The 21,869-nt window shown below is 48.0% G+C and overlaps 1 long non-coding RNA gene across 2 annotated transcripts; it reads right to left on the reverse strand.

Annotated features, from left to right (window-relative positions):
• Positions 1-3,448: 3,448 nt before the first annotated feature.
• LOC123102651 (uncharacterized) lies at positions 3,449-7,069 on the reverse strand. Of its 2 annotated transcripts, none has more exons than XR_006449095.1 (7): positions 6,994-7,069; positions 6,773-6,857; positions 6,544-6,616; positions 5,579-5,749; positions 5,040-5,219; positions 4,510-4,616; positions 3,449-3,887 (listed from the first exon to the last, which is right to left on the reverse strand). It is a non-coding gene; the product is annotated as an uncharacterized lncRNA (long non-coding RNA). The 2 variants fall into 2 exon arrangements; XR_006449097.1 differs by having other exon boundaries at positions 5,579-5,800.
• Between the last annotated feature and the right edge of the window lie 14,800 nt (positions 7,070-21,869).

A 21,869-nucleotide genomic window follows, 5' to 3' on the forward strand; every position in this document is an offset into this window, starting at 1 on the left:
GCGAGATGGGCGAATCGGCCGACGCCCAGAGCACAACGACAGGGGCGATGGCCAAGGAGGAGGAAGAGGCGGTGGATGATGGGAAGACCGTGGCCTTCGCCAGGGATGGCGTGACCGCCCTCGCGAGGACCGCTGGCAGGACCAGCCTCGCGAGGGAGGCTGGAGGGACCAGCCTCGTGAGGACCGTCCCCACGGCAACGCAGGCCTCCCTCCTCTGCCGCCTCCACCACGGAGGAACGAAGAACAACACCAAGACGATGGGGCTGGGGGCTTCCAAGAGCCGCATGCAATTGCTTGCATCTTGGGCGGTGCCCAGGCCCTAGCCTCACAGCGCATCTTCAAGCAGTTTGCTCGCGAGGCGAATGCAGTCCTTCCCAAGCTTGAGGCCACGCACCCTCTTAGGTGGTCTTCCTGCGCGATCACATTCAGTTCCGCAGACCAGCTCAAGTGTGCGGCAACGGCCGGAGTCCTCCCGATGCTTTGCTCCCCAGTCATCAGCAACGTGCAGGTCACCAGGACCCTCATCGATGGCGGAGCAGGACTCAACGTCTTGTCCGTTGAGACGTTTGACAATCTCCAAGTGACATACGACCAGCTTCAGCCGACCAAGCCTTTCTCAGGAGTCACCGATGGTTCCACTGTTCTAATTGGGCAGGTTCGCCTTCTGGTCACCTTCGGGCAACGCAACAACTACCGCACCGAGCTCATCGACTTTGATGTTGCTCACATCTGCCTGCCGTACAACGCCATCCTCAGGTACCCAGCCCTAGCCAAGTTTATGGCAGTGACTCACCATGGTTACAATGTCCTCAAGATGCCAGGAAGCGGTGGAGTCATCACCGTACCCTGTGAAGAAAGGGACGCAGTGTGCTCGCTCGAGCGTGCGTTCCAAGCCGCAGCAATCGAAGACCCAGATCGCAGGAGCGGGAGGCCTCCCGAGGCGACCCTCAAGAAGAAGAAGACCTCACCTGGCCAGAGCCACAAGGAAGCAGGCACCTCCGGAGGTATCGCGTCAGGATTCGCGCCTGATCAGGGAGCGCCACCCTCTCACGCATAGGAAGGCGCGCCCGGCACCCTCCTCAGGCAGGGCTCAGGGGATCTCTCTTGGAGAGCCACTGACCTTGCCAAGGTCACGGGGGAGGCGCTCGGGCACCACTTGGACGGGTGCTTTCAGGCACGCTTCCCTTAGAAAGGTACAAGTCAAAGGAGACCAAACCCTCAGGAGTTCATCGCAAGGAACACCCAAGAGCTACAAGAGTCCAGAGTCATGCGCGGCAGCCGCCGCTTACCTGCCGTGGCCCCACATCCAGGCGAGGATGGAGGACTGCGCGTCTGCGTCGACGTACCAGGGCTCAACCGAGCTGCGTCCCAGGAGCGCCTATGGCCTTCGGCCATAGGGCGCTGCGTGGGACCACCCCACAGCTACGTTCGCATGCCTTTCGGCCTGTCGAGCACGGTCGCTGCACATCAGCGCCTATTGAGGAGCATTCTGGAGGCTCGGGAGGTCAGGCATCGCGCGGTCCTGGCGGATGTGGCGATGGTCCCCGAAGACCTGCACGTGCCACCGGAGCCTCCCGAGGCCCCTGGGCCTGGGGGCTCATGAAGGCCGACATCTTCACCGCGCATCGCTCACTTCCTCAGCATCACTTCATCTTCAACAGCACCAGGTGACATCTTTCAGAGTTCTACTTTCAGCTGGGAGCGCCCACAGGGCTGCACCATTCCCAGGCCGCGTGGGTCTGTCCCCGCGGCATGTATCCATTTGGTTTATGCTCTTTATTTACCTTGTTGGGGGCGCCCCTTGGGCTGCATCATCCCCACACCGCTCGGGCCCGACCCAGCGGCGGTTGCTTTTACCTGCGCTTGCTTGAAATTGTATTTCCTCCTATGTGCTTAACATACCTGACCTAATCACCTGCTCGATCGACGCCTATTTGAAGAGCCGCTCGCTTTGGCACGGCGTGTGCGCACGGGTCCGTCCCTGTAGCGTTGATAAACCTGAGTGGTCGAGCTCTGGCCGCGGACAGCCCCGCACGGCGCCACCTCACCAGGCCCTCAGTGCCCTGACCGCTCCCTCGGAGTGACCATAGGTTGGCCGGCGACCGTAACGACAGGCCTTGTTTTTCCTCATGATTGGTGTGTAGGACCTACTCCAGGAGCAACGTTGGGGGCATCGTGAGCTCTCTCTCCCTCTCTTCGACACGGACCGCTTGCACGTTAAAAGGGGGTACCTGAGCATCGCGACTCATGGGCTCCTACTAGCTCTCTAGCCCTCACCCCATGGCCTTGACCCACGGCATCGCGACCTGTCATACCAGCGGCGGTTCAGCTCGCTCGAGGGCCGGGACCTGAGGACGTAGAGCATTAAGGAAAGTGCGGGGGAGTGGGAAGAAGCTCGCGAGGGCCTAACCCAGCAGTACCTCGACCACCGCCTCTCGAGCCAGGCGCCTCTCTGAGGAACTACGTCAGACACACAAGATAAGTCACGCCGTCGCAAAAGCTAGACCAACGCAGCGCTAAATCCCCGCCCAATGCAACTCTGTCACGGCGACGCTACCTTCCTTTCTCGCCCAGCAAGGATTGCTTGAGCGCTAAAGGGGACCTCCCGAGCATCGCGACTCGGGGTCTCTTACCGGACCTCGGGCCGCTCACCTCCTGGCCTTGACCACGGCATCGCGACCTGGCATACCAGCGACGGCTGAAGCTTGCCTGGGGACTGGGACCTGTCAGCGTAGAGCGCCAAGTCCTCGTGAGGATAGAAAGGGGGAGCTTAGCCAGAACAGAATGGACACCTCACGCCAATTCATATTAAGGATATAGTAATTACAAAAGCATGGCAGACGCCTTACATACCCCCGCGGGGTGTTGCTTTAATTCCTTGCAGGGAACAAAAGGTGCTAATCCTAAGGAACGCTACCTGCTAGCACCTCCCCAGGCGACGCCATCATCAACAGTGGGCTGCCCAGTGCCGGCGCCAATCCCATCCAGATCAGTGGCGTCGGCGGCCCGATCACTACACCACGACACTCAAATCAGCGTGAAACAATCTGTTGGCATATGTCACCTAAGGCGACACATTTAGTGTCGGCAAAGATCTATGGCGACAGAAATGAGTTTTCGCCTATAGTCCTGCCGGGAAAGGCCTTTACCGACAAATAAATCTATGCCGACAGACAGTTTGATGGGCTAGGTGAGATCTATGGCGACAGACAATTCTATACCGATGGACTATGCTATGCCGACAAATCATCTGACAATGTGCTATGCCAACACATAGTGCAACGTCCATTGTTACGCCGACAGTTTGTCTATTAATGTGCTATGCCGACACATAGTGCGACGTCCAATACTTCTGCCGACACTTTTGCTGCCAGGGCTCCACATTTCAGCACAAAATGCATTTACATCATATTTTCAATAAAATTACATCCGTTCAATGCACAATACATATACAAATAATTGCACTCTTCTATTCATCACAAGACACCATTCACCATTCACTAGTACATTTATTCAACATATATTGAAAATTTGGTATCTTCACTCGAGTTTGCTACAACCATGAAGGTAATACATAAGTCGACATACAAGACATGTCCTACTACAAAATATAAAGGCTAAGCTCCTAAGAGACCAATTGTTCGATCACTTGGCTACTACAAAATACTTCCTCTGTGCTGAAATACTTGTAGTTGGGGGAAACTAGTTCAAGTTCCCCCAACTACGAGTATTTTGGTAGAGGGAGTATTATGAAAGAGACCAATCCTTCAATCACCAAGCCGGCATAAACATCCATATGAACAAAACGTGTCTACCATGTTATGAACAAAAGCGATGACCGGAACATCTTAGATCAACTTGTGGACTTGCAACTTTCTGTCATGTCCCTGCAAAAAAAGAACTTCTATGTTTGAGCAATCATAGAAATGAGAATTTGTTCAAACTTGCGAGTTGCCAATGATCCCAAAGATCTAAAACAATATCTAAAAAATAGAAGATATTGCAAACAGTTTGGTTACATAAGATATCCTTATCAGAAAATAAACCAAAGCCACGCTAGCTCCTACCATATCACATGGTTTACTATAAAAATTATGCGCCCATTCTTAAGCAATCAGATTTGTTCTAAGGCATCAGTAATAAGGTTCTTACTGTAACTTTAGAGATTTGAAGAAGACCAGAAAAAAGAGGGAAGCACAAGGGAAGAGAAGGGATGGCTGATGGAGAAATACAGTGATGAGAAAAGAGACAACAAGGGGGTAAATAAAAAGCGACAAAATACATTGACAAACAGGTCTAACTGTGAACAGAGTGTGTTTAAGTACATTTGATACTGAATTTTCTCTGTGAAGTGGATGATAAATTTTGCTCTTATTATTGCACATCCTATGATGCTGAAGCCGTTCTTTACAACATGAATAAAATAGAAAATACATTAATGTAGTGAATATTACACATAGAAGACTGTAGGGAAAATATAATTAAAAGGTGAGTGCAAGATCATCTCACCTATGTTTCGCAAGGGGCACCACGCATTCGTCTCGGAACTCTTGGTCGTCGGAGGATGAGATCAGACCAACTATCGATTGCACAAGGTCAGGAACGTATTCAAGAATCTGGAATTCACATAAACAACACGTTACTACAATGCTTGTTGTCAGTTCAGGTAGCAAAAGGAAGAATGGTTGGCCGAATAATGCACGTATTTTGTAAGGCCATGCCGAGCTGACGGTCCTAAGGTGCAGCACACCATGTAACATCAATATATAATGCTTACTAATATTCCTGCTTCTATTAAAAACTGTAACCATAATATCAGTTTGTTCCTCAAAGAATACGAGGTTGGTTTGCACAGTTATTTGCACAGATTAAGACAGTTTGCACCCTAGTCTATCTACTGGCAGTATAGGATCAGCTCTCATCCAACTAACAGTAATATGTCTTCAGTTAAAAAATTATGACAGGCTGAAAGTAAACAAGAAATGAAAGTCTTCACAAATGTGTTGCTCTCCTGTTAGCAGAAAACATGCAGCACATACCTGTAGATTCCTCTAGTTGATAGACCAAGAAAATAAGATGAATCAGATAGACGGAGCTAGATGGTGCAATATCCCATGTTGGTGCTCCAATCTACAGGGCCGAATTGATTAAGGGCTCTTCAATCACCACCACGGTTAGCATTCCCTTGGTTGTGAACCACAATCACAGTCGATCAGTCACTGCAAGTATTAAAGCAGTAAGAACACGCACACTCACCTACATCTGTTTCTGGCGAACATATGTGCCAAGTGCATACAAACTGGGCTGAGTTGTTCTTTCAGTATACGAAATTATTTGCAACACAAAGAATCTCTGTTTAGTACACTATTTTCTCAAGCAAACATCGCTTGGCTTTGATAGTGGTCATATTGAGATAACTGAAACTTAGTGATAGAAGTAAAGGAAGCATGATCACACACACACACACACAAAGCTACTTTCATTAGGAACTTAGATGATTAATTAGGAGAAAGAAAAGTAAAGAACGTTAAACAAGTCAAAATTTGTAGAGAGGAAAACACGGAGAATTGGCTAATACCTTGATTAAGAACTTGAACAGTGCAGTAGTGATCAACATGTAAAGAAAAAAGTACTTCATCGGCCACTGCCAAGATCACACCTTCTTCCACACTGTCCGTCAGCTCAGCACCCACAGCCAACAGCTAGCCTTTTCCGTGTTTGTCGTTCTTTACCTTGGTTTGTTCAGCGGCTGAAAGTAACGAATGTAAGAAATGAAAGTCTTCACAAATTTGGTACTCTCCTGTTAGCAGAAAAAATGCAACATATGTGGGTTGTAAAGAACATATTTGAGTATAATGGAGTGTATTAGATAAAAAGGTAGATGCTAAACTTGGTAATTGAGGAAAATGGAAACACTAAAATGCGGTTCAGTTTGTTACTAGGCAACATCACATGCTAAGTAATAATTATCGTTTCAAAAGCAAAAGGCACGTTCAACAATAAATATCAGTTTATTGAGAATATGGTTTCTGTTTAGTACTAAGGGTACTGAATTGATGTTCCAAACATCCAATGTGAAGCTAAGATTTCAAGATTATCTCTTTATTTGTGGTCTCTGACACTGTCATATCTAAAATCTGCTGTAATAACAGGAAGAAGCATATAGAAATGATGTAATAACAGGCAGAAGCATATGGGTTCAGTTCGGCCCTTTAACGCTATAGACCAAATGTTAATTTCTGTAAAGGAACAGGAAGCATATTGGGCTGATTGCACGGAATGGGAGCTATAAATGTTGGGTGCACAACCTTTCTTGAAATAGATATGACCAATATTTCCAGCAATTAAGAGAGTCATGTTTCATATTTGGGGTTACAAATCAATAGTCAACAAGAGACGCACTTCAAAGGATACAAATTAGACTTTATACATCACTTTTAAATGCAAAAACAAAATGGTGATGCAGGGTATTATCCCAAAGAATGAACAATTCTGTGGTACATAATCGCAAAAATCACACTCCAAAGATTGTACTTTACATACCTAAAGTTGTACACCACAGTCCTGCTAGAGAATCTGGATACTTGTTCCCATTGATGTCATAAACATAAGAACCCTGCATATGTAGGTTAACATTGTATAAGAAAAACATAGATACATAGTTTACATCCATAGCATACTGTAATGAACATCTTAGCTGCCATTTCCAATATCAAACGCTACATTGCATGAGAAGTAAACATATATAATGCTATAATTAGAGAGTCACAACCTCAGATCTCTAAATAACCAACGGATGCACACCATTGCTCTGCCATCCAGCTGTGAATGGTGCCAACATGCCATGCCCCTTAAACCTGGGAAGGTCATACTATCAATGTCAATACTGGCTAGTAAACTGAGCGACTTCTTCTTCCCTGCACTATCTCTCTTCTCCTTTCAAATAGAACCTGCTATCCATCAAAATCCATGGTAGGGAAGAGCGGGTCTTACCTCAAACCACTGAAAATGAAATCCTTATGCTAGCTGGTGGTCAAATGTTCCTTTTCCCCTTTGATTAATCTCCTGTATTATCTAATTTCAGAACCCTAATTTGACCTCGTTGCCAATAATGGAGATGAGAGAGAAGGTAGGCAGATCGGGAAGATTTGCAGCTTGCCTGTTGAGATCTGGAGGTACACGTGTCGCCGGTGGAGGAAGAAGAACGGCGGGCGGCTCCTCAGCAACGGACGGCGCAGCTGCTCCTCAACGGCGGGTGGTGGGCGGACGATGCTCCTCTATCACGGACGGCGCTGCTGCTGATGCGGGCTGAGGGAAGGAACGCCCGGGGTTTGAGATGCATCGGCATGAGGGGACCAGCGTGAGGGCTTGGCTGGTGGCACGAAGGTCGTGGGTGGCGGCGCGGGCGCATTAGGTTTAGGTCTCTGTGTTGTGTGTGGGCGGCAGCGAGAGGGAGGGGTGAGATTGGGGAACGATGATATTATTGGATTGGGGAAAAGTGGGTGTTTCACCTGAGTGTCCACTGTTCTCATCCTGCACCATATAAGTATTTTGAATGGACCCACCTGAACAACCCCGACACTTTTTGTGTCCCTAAGAATCGGCGACACACAAACAATCAGTAGAGTCTATATGTGCCGACCGAAATTACGTCGGCGCTTTGGCGATGCTTTGGCGACAAATAATGTGTCATGTGCTTATATAACACTAACTCACTGTGTGTCGGTATACTTTGGCACAAAAAAGGTGTCGGCGATTCTCACTTCTACCAACAGATGCATGTCGTCTTTGTAGTGTCGTGGTGTAGTGGATGCAGCTGCCTCACTCCGAGCGCGGCGCGAGCTCGGAGGCTCGTAGCTGTCGTCGCTCGTCTCCGGGGTCGCGAGGAGTTCGGGGGAGCCGCTGAAGCCCGCAGTCCCTCCGCTGCTGCCTGAGGAGCTGCAGGAGGACCAACAGGCGGGGCTGGTCCTTGCCAGTTCGTCACCACTGTCGTTTCCCTTAGGTCAGCATTCCAGCCGGCGTCCTTCTGCATCAAAGACCTTGAAGAACATCAAGGAGGCGCCGTCATATTCAAGATGGATCACGAAGGCGCCGTCTGCGCGACAGACCCGGGCAATCTCACCCCAGCCCCGGGTCATGAAGACCTTGCCCAAAGCGACGACCGCGACCTCCGCTCCAGTTGCAGGGGTGCCACAGTCGGCGTGCTGCAGCCAGAGCTCCAGGGCCCCGCTCGGCGGCATCTCGAAGGCGAAGGAGGGACGAAGGCGGATCCACGAAGTTGGAGGCATGGCAGCGTGAAGCACAAGCTCGCGAGAGGAGCGCTTCGCGTGGACTCTAGGGGGGACGACGCGCACCACTGTGACTCGCCGGCGTCGGCGGCGACGCTGTCGATGTTGCTCGGTGCCCTCCCCCCTGGGGCCTACGACGCGGGCATGCAAGGGTAGTGGAAACCCAGGCGGCGGCCGCTCATACCACGGCCTCGACACCACCTGCCAGGCACCTTCGTCCCGGTGACAAAGGATTGGCCTCTTCTTCAGCGGGAGGGGGTCAGGACCCTTGTCGGTGTCAAAACCGGCGGATCTCGGGTAGGGGGTCCCGAACTGTGCGTCTAGGCGGATGGTGACAGGAGACAAGGGACACAATGTTTTACCCAGGTTCGGGCCCTCTTGATGGAGGTAAAACCCTACGTCCTGCTCGATTAATATTGATGATATAGGTAGTACAAGAGTAGATCTACCACGAGATCAAGGAGGCTAAACCCTAGAAGCTAGCCTATGGTATGATTGTTGTATGACGAAGTTGTCCTACGGACTAAAACCCTCCGGTTTATATAGACACCGGAGAGGGTTAGGGTTACACAAAGTTGGTTACAATGGTAGGAGATCTTGAATATCCGCATCGCCAAGCTTGCCTTCCACGCCAAGGAAAGTCCCATCCGGACACGGGACGAAGTCTTCAATCTTTTATCTTCATAGTCCTGGAATCCGGCTGAAGGTATAGTCCGGCTACCCGAGCACCCCCTAATCCAGGACTCCCTCAGTAGCCCCTGAACCAGGCTTCAATGACGACGAGTCCAGTGCACAGATTGTCTTCGGCATTGCAAGGCGGGTTCCTCCTCCAAATTCTTCATAAAAGTTTGTAAACACCAAGAGTAGTGTCCGGCTCTGCAAAATAAGTTTCCACGTATTGCCACAGAGAGAATAATATTAACACAAATCTAATCTGCTGACGTATTCTGCAGCGTGACATCACACTACGGCCAAGCCTTTATTCAAATCATTTTCACTTCTCCACCTCAGCGTGTTTTGCGAGGCGGTTTCCTTGGCACGTCTTGTTAAAGCAGAGATCGTGTCCCCCATTTACGGGATTCTCATCAATACGGACGTGGGTAACCCAATCCTGCTCGTTAGCATGTCTTCTCGATTAAAGGCGAGTCCCAAACGGTTACGGGGAGGGCTCCTGGTATTCAACCTCTTATAAAGAGACCAAGGCCTTACTCCTTTTCTCCAATCTCAAAACAAGTTCGCCCGTCGCCTCGAGTTCCAACACCCTAGGCTCCAGATTCCAGGCGCTTCGGACCTTCGACAATGTCCGGTTCCGACCTTCAAGGCCGATGGATGCCCTCCTCCGTCACGGAGGAGGACGTGCTAAAGTTGAGAGAGGCTAAGTTCTTGACCGCCGAATTTTCGCATAGGTTGCCTGCTCAAAGGCAGGCTATTCCCAGTCCCCAGCCCGGTGAGAGCGTGGTGTTCATGTCTCACTTAGCTTCCCGATGGATCCCTTCGTGAGGGGGCTGATGTTCTATTATGGGCTGGAATTTCATGACTTAGCTCCGGAGTCCATCCTCCATATTTCCTCATTCATCGTTGTGTGTGAAGCATTCCTCCGTGTTACTCCTCACTTCGGATTATGGCTCAAGACTTTTGGAGTGGAGCCGAAGATGATCACGGGACGGCACGCAGAGTGCGGAGGCGCTGTCATAAGTAAGAATGCTGATGCTCCATGGCCCAAGGGCTCCTTTCAAGAGGAGCTCCGCTTGTGGCAACGAGAATGGTTCTATATCACCGCTCCCAGGAGTGCCAAGTGGGTGGCGCCTCCTGCCTTTCGCTCGGGTCCCCCACCACGACTAGCGTCATGGGTCAACAAAGCATTAGATTGGGGGTTATCCAAAGATGTGCCCTTGTTGCAGGGCCGCATTAGGGATCTCTTAGGAAGAGACCTCAACCTGGTCAAGGTGACGCAGGTCATGCTGATTCGCCGAACACTGCCCGGCAAACGTCGCTCCCTTCGTCTGTGGGAGTTTAATCCGGAGGGCCCACGGGCTCTCCAGCATTTTATGGGCACAACACCCGTGGAGATGTATAAAATGTTCTTCGGATCACAAGCGATGTGTCCGGATTTGACCGAGGACGCAGGTTTAAGATGCAATCGCCCGGATACTCAAGTAAGTAACCTTGTGCCCGGACTCGCTACCCGTAAAGATTGTCATAAACTCGCCCCTAAAAGAGTTGTCCTTTTAAACAGGAGTGGATAGCGAAGGCAAAGCTGATCAGGTGTCCGGCTCCCCTTCCTGAGACCAGGCCGGATCCCGTGCTAGTCAGGATGTTGAAGATCGTGCCTTTGGAGGGAAGTGAGGGGGAGGACAAGGAAACTATGGCCTCCTCGAAGGAGGCTGCTCCGAGGGGAGGAACCGACAATTCCTCTCCTAAGGGGAAGAAGAGGGCCGCCTCTGACGACCCGGAGACCATGGCCTCAAAGCGGGGGGGAAAGTCCTCGTTAGAGGGTCCGACGCCGGGGAGATCCTCGGCTAAACTATGCCCTCAAAGGGATCAGCCCTCCAGCGAGTCGTAAGTAGAGAAAGATTTTCCTTTAAAGGGATGAGAGAAATCCTTGCTTTTTATCTGAGAAGATTAACCGAAATTTTACTTTATAGTTCGGACCTCAGCCCTTCTGAAAGTGCGTTATATCGACTAGAGGGGGGGTGAATAGGCGATTTTTATGAAAGTCTTCAAAACGTGGGAGTTATGAAGACAAACGATAGAAATAAACCTAATACCCTGCAGCGGAAGGTAGACTACACTAGGCAGGCCATAGTCAAGTATTCAATAGAGTGAAAGCACAATGACTAATAGCAGCAATGTAGTAAGGATCAGGTAGGAAGATATTGTGAAGCCAGACAGAACACGCAGTCACTCAGTGAAGACAAAAGATAGTGCAAACATACAATGACTTCACAAGGAGTAACAGTAAGTAAAGGGAAGGGAAGATGAAACCAGTGACTCATTGAAGACAATGATTTGTTGGACCAGTTCCAGTTGTTGTGACAACTGTACGTCTGGTTAGGGCGGCTAGGTATTTAAACCTTAGGACACACAGTCCCGGACACCCAGTCCTGAACACGCAGCTCAGGACACCCAGTCCTCACCGTATTCCCCTTGAGCTAAGGTCACACAGACCTCGCCCAATCACTCTGGTAAGTCTTCAAGGTAGACTCCCAAACCTTCACAGACTTCGTTCACCGGCAATCCACAATGTCTCTTGGATGCTCAGAACGCGATGCCTAACCGGCTGGAGGATGCACAGTCCTCAAGTGTAATAAGTCTTCAGATCACACAGACAAGAAGACTTAAGTGATGCCCAATTCTCTTTGGCTCTGGGTGGTTAGGGCCTTATCCTCGCAAGGAATTCTCTCTCAAAGGCTTCGAGGTGGGTTGCTCTCAAACGACAAAAGCCGTACTCTCAATCTGAGCAGCCAACCGTTTATGGTTGTAGGGGGTGGGCTATTTATAGCCACTTGGCAACCCGACCTGATTTGTCCGAAATGACCCTGGGTCACTAAGGAACTGACACGTGTTCCAACGGTTAGATTTCAAACTCACACGGCAACTTTACTTGGACTGCAAGCAAAGCTGACTTGTCCGACTCTGGACAAGATTCGCTCTCATAGTCTTCACTCGAAGACATAGGTTTTTGGTTAGGCATCACTTCAGTCATTCTGACTAGTTCTCTTGGACCCCACTTAACAGTACGGTGGTTCCTATGACTCAACACAAAAGAAAGAGAACTAAGAAAGATCTAAGTCTTCGAGCTCCATAGGCTTCATGTGCTGTCTTCTCTTGTCATAGTCTTCAATGTGAATATCTTCATATACCACCTTTGACTTCAATGTCTTCATACATTTTTAGGGGTCATCTCTGGTAGGAAAACCGAATCAATGAGGGACTTCTACCTGTGTTATCCTGCAATTCTCACAAACACATTAGTCCCTCAACTAGGTTTGTCGTCAATACTCCAAAACCAACTAGGGGTGGCACTAGATGCACTTACAATCTCCCCCTTTTTGGTGATTGATGACAAACTAGTTGAAGTTTTCAACGGGAGATATAATCTGTGAAATTGTAAAGGATAAGGAATTGTCTTCATAAGTTGCAAGGGCTCCCCCTGAAGATGTGCATATAAGTAATTTGCTTTTGGAATGCAAATGGACATGGCAGGATGTACTTATGGAGATCCACTTCAACTTATGATGACAATCCACTATGCATGTGAAAGTATATGAAGATAATGACATGCATAATGGAAAATGGATGTCTGCAGAATGATCTAAGTGCGGAATTTATCATCGCACATGCGGAATTTATCATTGCAAAACAAGGTGGCAGATAAGTAGCAGACGACCATCGAGTTTAAGTGTTACAACTCAAAGAAACAAATGTAGCAAAACGAGAGTTGTAAGCACGAAGCAAAATATAAAGCACCCGTCCATATGAACCCGCTTGAAGACTATCAACCTCATATGCGTCTCCCCCTTTTGTCAGTAAGGACCAAAAAGGTTTGAATACATAGATCATCTACTCGTTCCCATGACGAGTAGGTGAAGTAGCCGGGTCGTTGGTGGTGTTTGGCGGTGCTAAAGAGCTTGGAGCAGAGTCGAAGCATGCTGAAGGAGGTGGCGGTGAAGTAGCATCGTCTTCATCCTCGATGACTCTGGCAGTCACAGTTGCAGTAGAAGAAGAGAACTCAGAGTCTTCAAGGGATGGAGTTCGTAGCAGCACAACCCTTCGAGGAGGTGTGGAGTCAAACTTGAAATCGCTCAGTGAAGCCATCCTCTTGAAGATCATCTTCAGAACACATCATCGTTAGCCCTTTCCATGTGCGGCGACAGGTTTCATGGGCAACGAAAGCATTCTTGGTGGCAAGATTGCGAATGCGATTAACATCCACCAAGAGGCTTTGCATCTGACGCTTCAGCCAGTCATGATGCCTATCCTGTTTCTAATGAAGAGCCACAAGAAGCTCTCGGTCGTTGAGAACGCGAGTGCGCTTCTTGGGTCATGGAGCAGTTGTACTATCAGTGGCTTCAGTGGAGGCAGGATGTGGTGCACGTGTAGTGCCAGCCAAAGGATACACACGAGTGATTGCTTCAACTCCTTCAGTGTTCTGAGAGAAACTCTGATGCTCTGCATTCTGAAGACTTAGAGGTTCCTTGGCAGGCTCAGGATAGATGGCTTCAATAGAGATATCCACATCAGGCAGAAAAATCCGATGATTGCGAGCAGATGGCTGATATGAGATAGCGGAGTGAAGTTTGATTAGCCGCATTACCCATGGGGCGTAGAACTTCAAGCCAAACATATCAGAGCCTGATGCAGCAAGTTGGCGAATGAAGAAGTCCTGTGCATTGAAGCATTTTCCATGAAGAATATAGAATATCAAAGTCTTCATTGCACCCTCAAGCTTGGCATGTGGAGAGTGCCCTTTAATGGACCAGAGAGTTCGCCTGATGATGTGATAAATGGTTCTTGGCAGATACTCAACGTCTTCAATGAAGAACTCCATGGGATAAGCAACATCTTGGGGCAATGGCTTCATCATGCTGAGCATCTGACTCATATTAGGTTCAGGCTTCTGAAAGATGCTCTCAATAGCTTCACTATGCATCTGACAACCATGCTCGTAGAGATCGCCAGGAGTGGGCAAACCAGTAAGCTCAATGATGTCAAAGGCTTTGGCTTCGTGATGAAGGTTTCCAGTCATCCACTCCAGGACCCAAGTCTTCGGATCTCTGCTATACCCGCGGATGTGAAGTGTGGCATAGAATTGGAGCAGCAACTCTTCATTCCAATGCTCTTGGTCAGTAACGAACGGCAGCAGTCCAACTTCCTTGAAGCAATCCAAAGCTTCTTCCAGACAGGGCAGACCAGCTATAGCTTCAATGTCAAGGCGCTTGTGTGGGAAAATGCAACCTTGGTTGTAAAGAATGCATGAGTAATAGCTTCGCTGCGGATAGCTCCAGAACCGATCAGATGATATCCTTTCCCTTGAGTAGGGGTTCCTGGAGCTATCGAAGAATGTGTTGTCTGCTCTGAAGTCATTGATGTTGAAGGAGCCAGGTGCTAATGCAGGACCTGGGAACCTTGGCAATCTTGGGATTGGCTTCTGTACCTGAGGCATGTGCTCAACATGATAGTCGAACTGGGGACCAGCAGCAGACTCAGGAACAGAAGTGTCGGGATCAGTGGCTTCGCTGTCTTCTGATGCTTTTTGTTGGGGAGGGCTCCACATTAGCTTCATTGGTGGTGGTGGCAGCCGCAAGATTTTCATCCTCCACTTGACGAGCTGGAGGGTCGGTCACAAGCACGTTCTCCTTGAGAACTGCTTCTTGGTGGGACAGGGGAGTGGGAACTTGTGGGACTTCTTCTTCCGCGGCTGATGCAGCCGGATTGTCTTCACCAGAGACTTGAGGCCTTGGACCTTTGCGAAGCCTGCGCAACGCAGGCGACGCCTGTGTAGTTGGAGTTGGCTGGGCCTCAAGGTCTTCTTCCTCTTGTGGGTGATCCGGCCATGAAGCATTCTGTGCAATTGGCGTTAGTGGACGACCAAGCTGATGAGTTCGCTGTTCTCGAGCTGAGGAAGGACTGCACCATCTTCTACATGGTCATGTTGACCAATGTCTTCAGCAGCGATGGGATCAGCTGTTGGAAAGTCTTCAGCTTCATGAGCCTCTGTTGAAGCAGGCTCATGGATTGTCAGTTGGCGTTCAGCGTCAGGATAGACCATAGAAATAGGTTCAACTATCAAAGGCTCTGTGGGAGCAGCCCGATCTTTCTTGGTCTTCCTCTTCTTCTTGGAGGGGGCAGTAGGAGAGGCTTCAAGATGTTTCCTCTTCCTGGCTTCAGCCTTAGCAGTCCTCGTCTTCTTGAGCTCTGAAGCAGTTGACCGGCCTTTTGGCTTCGAGCCAGTCATTCTTGTTGGGAAGACAATAGGAACTACTTCCTGCCTTGGTGCGTCGGGTTCAGCCGTAGCAGGCTTCTTCTTCTTCTTTGCGGCCATCCTGGGGTCGATGCCAGGACACCCAAGGGCCTTGCGCTTCTCAGCCTCATTGTAGGCTTGCACACATCTATCAGCCAGAGCCTTCATGTGCTCACGCGAACCCTGAGCTTCTGCACGTTTCTTCAGAAAGGCTTCCTTGAGCTCGTGCATCATGATCTTGAAGTTCTTCACTTCTTGCACACTGAGCTTGGCCATATGCTTCTTGAACTGAGCCTTTTCATAGTCAATCTTTTGCTTCAGTTCAACAATGCGCTGGGCGACAGCTAGCTCTGAAGCAATGGCGCCTTGGAAGGTGACACTGAGGCCAATGGGTAGCTGCAGATCTTCGAAGCTGATGTTTGGCATGTCAAACCACTCATCAATGAAGTTGTGGATGATTGTCACATCAAAGAGAGGCAGATCATTGAAGATTTCTGCTTCTTCTTTGCTCTTGATGAGTTGCTCAAGAGCGTCATCTACAAGATCTTCATCACTTGACAGATCGATGGCATCATTGCGCAGAATGGCAGCAGCTGTTAGCTCTTGGCCGGTGAGAGGCAGAGGCATCTTGACCTTCTGGGGCTTGGAGATGCGTGATAAGTCTTCGGACTGCACACTGCCTTCAGGAGGTGCAGTTGCCAATGGCTTCGCCCGTGAGGTTTTTGGTGAAGAGGCAGGCTTTGAAGCTTTAGGCTTCTTTAACTGCTTTGGCTTTGGCACTGCAGGCGCTTCATCTGATTCAGTGTCAGCTGCAGGCTCATTCACTGCAGTCCCTTGAACCAATATGTGGGTGATGAGGCCTTCAACATTGTAGAAAGGACCGATGACATTGGGTTCTGCATCTCGTGTGCCATCAGCCCTTGGAGCTGAGGGACCAGGGTTGAAGTCTAGTCCCAATGTCTTCTTGTTTTGCTTCGCTGAGTTCTGGGCAAACTGGAAGTTGTGCTTGAACAGATTGTCGTCACGACACCATAGTAGTGACGATGGGTGTGCATCAGTAGGCTGTGGCCCACGGACCATGCAGGGATAGAAGCCGTGTGCAATGGCTTCATCTCTGGACCTGGGTAGAAGATTCTTGTATAGGATGTCTCCCCACGGTCTCTTGATGGCATTTTTCTCAGCATATTCCTGGGTTACAAATCGGTATTTGAACCATTGTTCTGCCCAATATCTTCGAATCCATTGGATTTGGGTCTTGCGCTGATTGTAATCCTCTTCACGATCTATCTTGTATAGTTCTGAGAGGTCATCTGGCAGATCTCTGGATGTTTCTCCACGATGCTTTCTGCCACCCTTCCTTGCTGATTTCTCTGAAGCCATAAACTTTAAACTGAAAGGCTTCAACACGTTCAAAGGCTTCAAAGGTTTTCGCTTGCTGGACAAACAGGAACTGGCTTCGGGAGAATTTATGTGATGCTGTAAGAATTCTACAAATGAATGCAGACTATGAGAACCAAAGGATTCTCCCACGGACATGAACCTGTGACAGCATTAAGGTGCGAGGGAAGGGGAAGAGGTCATATGCATTCTCAGAAGAATTTGAAGATAAATCAATTTAGAAGACATTGACCTCATCGTGCGAAGACATTCACTCATAGATAAGGAGTTGGTTCCAGATTTGTATGAATCCACAGATCAGTACAAGTGAGGAATCTAACTACTTTGTGAAGCACAAGTGAATATACTAGGCATGTTATGAGATGCAGTATGAGAGAGATCTAACTTGTGTGAATAGAAACTGCTTGTGGTAGAAAGTGACAAAGCCATAGGATCAACGGTGCTGTAAAAAGGAAGTTTTATTTACCACACTAAGAACTGCTGGACGGAGTGGAAGATGAGGCCGAGCAGTTCGATCTTCCGTGCCCTAACTTGGCGACGGAGGACACCTACGGCAACGGCGGAGAGGATGATGTCCGTGGTCGGCGTGAAGACGGCGTCAGAGAGGTTGCGGCAGCGAAGCGCTTCGTCGCCGGCGTCGTCGAGGGCTAGCAGTGGCGCTAGGGTTCGTGCGAGAGTGGAAGAAGAGATAATGACCGCTGTGAAGTGTGTATTTATATGCACAGGGGCGGCACTGCGTTATTACATAGGTGCCCCTGGCGATTCGCATCTGAGGAACACGTGGCCATTATGCGAAATTTTGGGGTTTGTTCCACGTCCCACGCACGCCTGGATTGTCGGGTGGTCGTTCCTACTTCTCCGGGTTTCATGTGGAGGAATGAGCATTGAAAACGGACTTAATGGTTGTCTCTGTATCTTCTGCTAACAAGGACGCAGAGAAAACATTCGACAGTTTCAATAGAATGCATATGATTTGGAGAGATAGAATTTGAGATAGAAAGCATAAAGAGGTTAGGGTCCGATCACATTCACTTAGTTCAAAAGATTCAACAGGAAGACATAGCTATAAGTGAATGCTTTAGAGGACAGAACACTAGTATATATATATATCTATATAATCAACATAGTGAAGATAATCATGAAGATATGTTGAGATTGAAGCCAAACCAAGTGTGAAGACATAGCAAATATAATGCCATGAGTGAAACACTTCAAAATAGAGCATTTGGTGGTGGCGTTACCCACCGTATAGGAAGTATTAGACTCAGACACGGCGCACAATTATCGTGGCGCTCCGAAGTCAAATTCCACATTAATGTATTCACACTTAGAATGTATGTCTTCATAGATTGAAGATATACTTTACTTCGTGTGTTGCACATCTAAGTCATCAATATGCATAAGGGTTAGGATGTGTGCCTGATCACAGGACATTTGAGGATTCCAGGATATTTAGCTCACACCGTAACTTGCAAAATCTCTTCTCATCCAAGGGCTTGGTGAAGATATCTGCCAATTGCTCTTCAGTGTTGACGTGTATGATATCGATATCTTCCTTCACAACATGATCTCTGAGAAAGTGATGACGAATTTCAATGTGCTTTGTCTTCGAGTGCTAAACTGGGTTGTTGGCAATCTTGATGGCGCTTTCGTTGTTGCAGTAAAGTGGCACTTGCTTCAGATGAATTCCATAGTCCTTGAGTGTTTGCTTCATCCATAGAAGCTGAGCACAGCAAGATCCAGCAACAATGTATTCAGATTCAGCAGTGGAGAGAGATACACAGTTCTGCTTCTTTGAAGATCAACATACAGGTGATCGTCCCAGAAAGTGACATGTGCCTGATGTAGACTTGCGATCAACTTTGTCACCAGCATAATCAGCATCCGAGAATCCAACCAGATCAAACTCTGAGCCCTTTGGATACCATAATCCTAGAGTTGGGGTGTGAGCCAAATATCGAAGAATTCGCTTCACTGCTAAGTGATGCGACTCCTTTGGTGCCGCTTGAAATCGAGCACACGTGCAAACACTAAGCATAATATCTGGCCTAGATGCACATAGATAAAGTAAAGAACCAATCATGGAGCGGTATACCTTTTGATCGAACTCTTTACCATTGTCGTCGGGACCCAGATGATGTTTGGCTGGCATTGGTGTCATGAAGCCTTTGCAGTCTTGCATACCGAACTTCTTCAGGCAATCTTTGAGATACTTCTCTTGAGATATGAAGATGCAGTTGCGCTATTGTCGTATTTGAAGACCGAGGAATAACTTCATCTCTCCCATCATAGACATCTGATATTGCTCTTGCATCATATATCCAAACTCTTCACTGTACTTCTGATTGGTGCAGCCAAAGATAATGTCATCCACATATATTTGGCACACAAACAGTTCACCATCATATGTCTTCGTGAAGAGAGTGGGGTCTAGGGAACCAGGTATGAAGCCTTTGCTCTTCAGGAAGTATTTGAGTGTGTCATACCAGGCCCGAGGGGCTTGTTTGAGGCCATACAGTGCCTTGTTGAGCTTGTATACCATGTCAGGATGTTTTGGATCTTCAAAGCCAGGCGGTTGTGCAACATACACTTCTTCTTCAATCTTGCCATTAAGAAAAGCACTCTTCACATCCATTTGATATAGAAGTATGTTATGATGATTTGCATAGGCCAGCAGTATGCGTATGGCTTCAAGTCTAGCCACAGGAGCAAATGTTTCATCGAAGTCAATGCCTTTCACTTGAGTATATCCTTGAGCAACGAGACGAGCTTTGTTTCTGACAACTTGACCATGCTCATCTTGCCTATTATATTGTGCTTCCGTGGATCAGGACGCTTAACCAGTTCCCATACATTATTCAGCTCAAACTGTTGAAGCTCTTCTTGCATAGCTTGAATCCATTCAGGTTCCATGAAGGCTTCTTCAACTTTCTTGGGTTCTGTTATTGAGACGAATGCGAAGTGCCTACAGAAATTTGCTAGCTGAGTTGCCCTTGAACGAGTGAGTGGACCAGGAGCATTGACGCTATCAATTATTCTTTCAATCTGCACTTCATTGGCAAGGCGAGGATGTACAGGGCGAAGATTTTGCTCTTGCTGATCATTGTCGTTGTTAGAAGGAATGTCTTCAGGCTGAGCATTGTCCTCATGTTGATCAGGTGCTGAGATGATAAGTTCTTCTTCAGGATGAGCTTCAGAAGGTATAATTTCTCCAGTTCCCATTAGCTTGATTGATTCACTGGATGGAACTTCATCTAGCACATTTGGCAGTTGCTCTCTTTGTGAACCTTTGGTCTCATCGAACCGCACATCCACCGTTTCAACCACTTTGTAATGAAAGAGATTGAAGACTCTGTAGGAGTGCGAATCCTTTCCATATCCAAGCATAAAACCCTCATGTGCTTTTGGTGCAAACTTTGAGGTGTGATGTGGGTCCTTGATCCAGCACCTTGCGCCAAATACTCTGAAGTAACTGACATTTGGCTTCTTGCCAGTAAGGATCTCATAAGATGTCTTGTTCAGAATCTTGTGAAGATCAACACGATTGATTGTATGGCATGCAGTATCAATGGCTTCAGGCCAGAATTTTCTTGGGGTCTTGTATTCATCTAGCATCGTTCTGGCCATCTCAATGAGTGTTCTGTTCTTGCGTTCGACGACGCCATTCTGCTGTGGCATGTACGGGGCTGAGAATTCATGTGTGATGCCCAAGGTATCAAGATATGTATCAAGGCCAGTGTTCTTGAATTCAGTGCCATTGTCACTTCTGATGTGCTTTATCTTGGCGCCATAATTGTTCATAGCTCGATTGGCGAAGCGTCTGAAGACATCCTGCACTTCAGTCTTGTAAAGGATTATGTGCACCCAAGTATATCTAGAATAATCATCAACAATAACAAAGCCATAGAGGCAAGCAGTAGTAGTAAGAGTTGAGTAATGAGTGGGACCGAAAAGATCCATGTGAAGCAGTTCGAAGGGTCGAGTAGTGGTCATGATTGTCTTCGAGGGATGTTTGGCCCTCGTCATCTTCCCTGCTTCACAGGCACCACATAAGTGATCTTTCTTGAACTTGACGCCCTCGATGCCTATGACATGCTTCTTCTTTACAAGGGTGTGGAGGTTCCTCATGCCAGCATGCCCTAGCCTCCGATGCCAGAGCCAGCATTCTGAAGCTTTTGCTAGAAGACATACAGCAAGCTGTGGTCCTGCTGAGAAATCTACCACGTACAAATCATCTTTTCGATACCCTTCAAATACTAGAGACTTGTCAGATTCCATTAGTACAAGGCAACGATATTTTCCAAATATTACGATCATGTTCAAATCGCAAAGCATTGAGACAGACATTAAGTTGAAGCCAAGGGATTCAACAAGCATGACTTTATCCATGTGTTGATCCCTTGAGATTGCAACTCTACCTAGACCCAATACCTTACTTTTACCAGTGTCAGCAAATGTGATGTGGCTCTTGTCGGATGGATGTAAGGTTGAGTCCACAAGAAGGCTTCTTTTGCCAGTCATGTGATTTGTACACCCACTATCAATAATCCATTCTGAAGACGTTGGTGTCGTACCCTACAGTACAGTTAGAGGGATAGGCTTCACCAAGAGCATTGTGAAGCAAAAACATTTGACGAACCAATGTGTTATGAAATCTTAGATCCAGATTAGGACTAATAGGGAGAGTAGCAAGCGATTCAGGAACGAAGTACATAGTAAGACCATTCGGGCATTTGATCTTGCGCCCTACAAGATGTTTAAGGTCCCCAGCAATAGCGTCAGACGATTTTGGTTTTCTGCTGGAGACCTTTCCCTGCAAAAGAGAGTTAAGCTTTCTTAGCCACCCACATCTTCAAGGGTGGCTTAGAAGCAATAAGTCTAAGTGCAGCATCTGATAATTTTGGCTTTGGAGCCCTAGCAAACAGTCTTGCAGGCGGACAATAGTACTCATAAGAATAAGCAGAATAGTTCTTGGTGTTATGAACATGGCGGTTTGATGAACCGCTCTCATATTCATATGCCTGAGTATGGTTTCCCTGCAAAACATTTGCGTTAGTGCGACTCAGGTGAGTCCTCTGTATGTATGAAGCCTTTGGACCGTATGAAGCCCTTGGTCTGAGGTTTGTCTTCTTCATGTGAGGTGTCATGATGACATTCATAGGAAGATTCTCCAGACACCTTTACGGAACCCAGATCTTCTTCATAGGCGGTCCATTCCT

The sequence above is a fragment of the Triticum aestivum genome, chromosome 5A, assembly GCF_018294505.1.
Source record: "Triticum aestivum cultivar Chinese Spring chromosome 5A, IWGSC CS RefSeq v2.1, whole genome shotgun sequence".
Taxonomy (NCBI): domain Eukaryota; kingdom Viridiplantae; phylum Streptophyta; class Magnoliopsida; order Poales; family Poaceae; genus Triticum; species Triticum aestivum.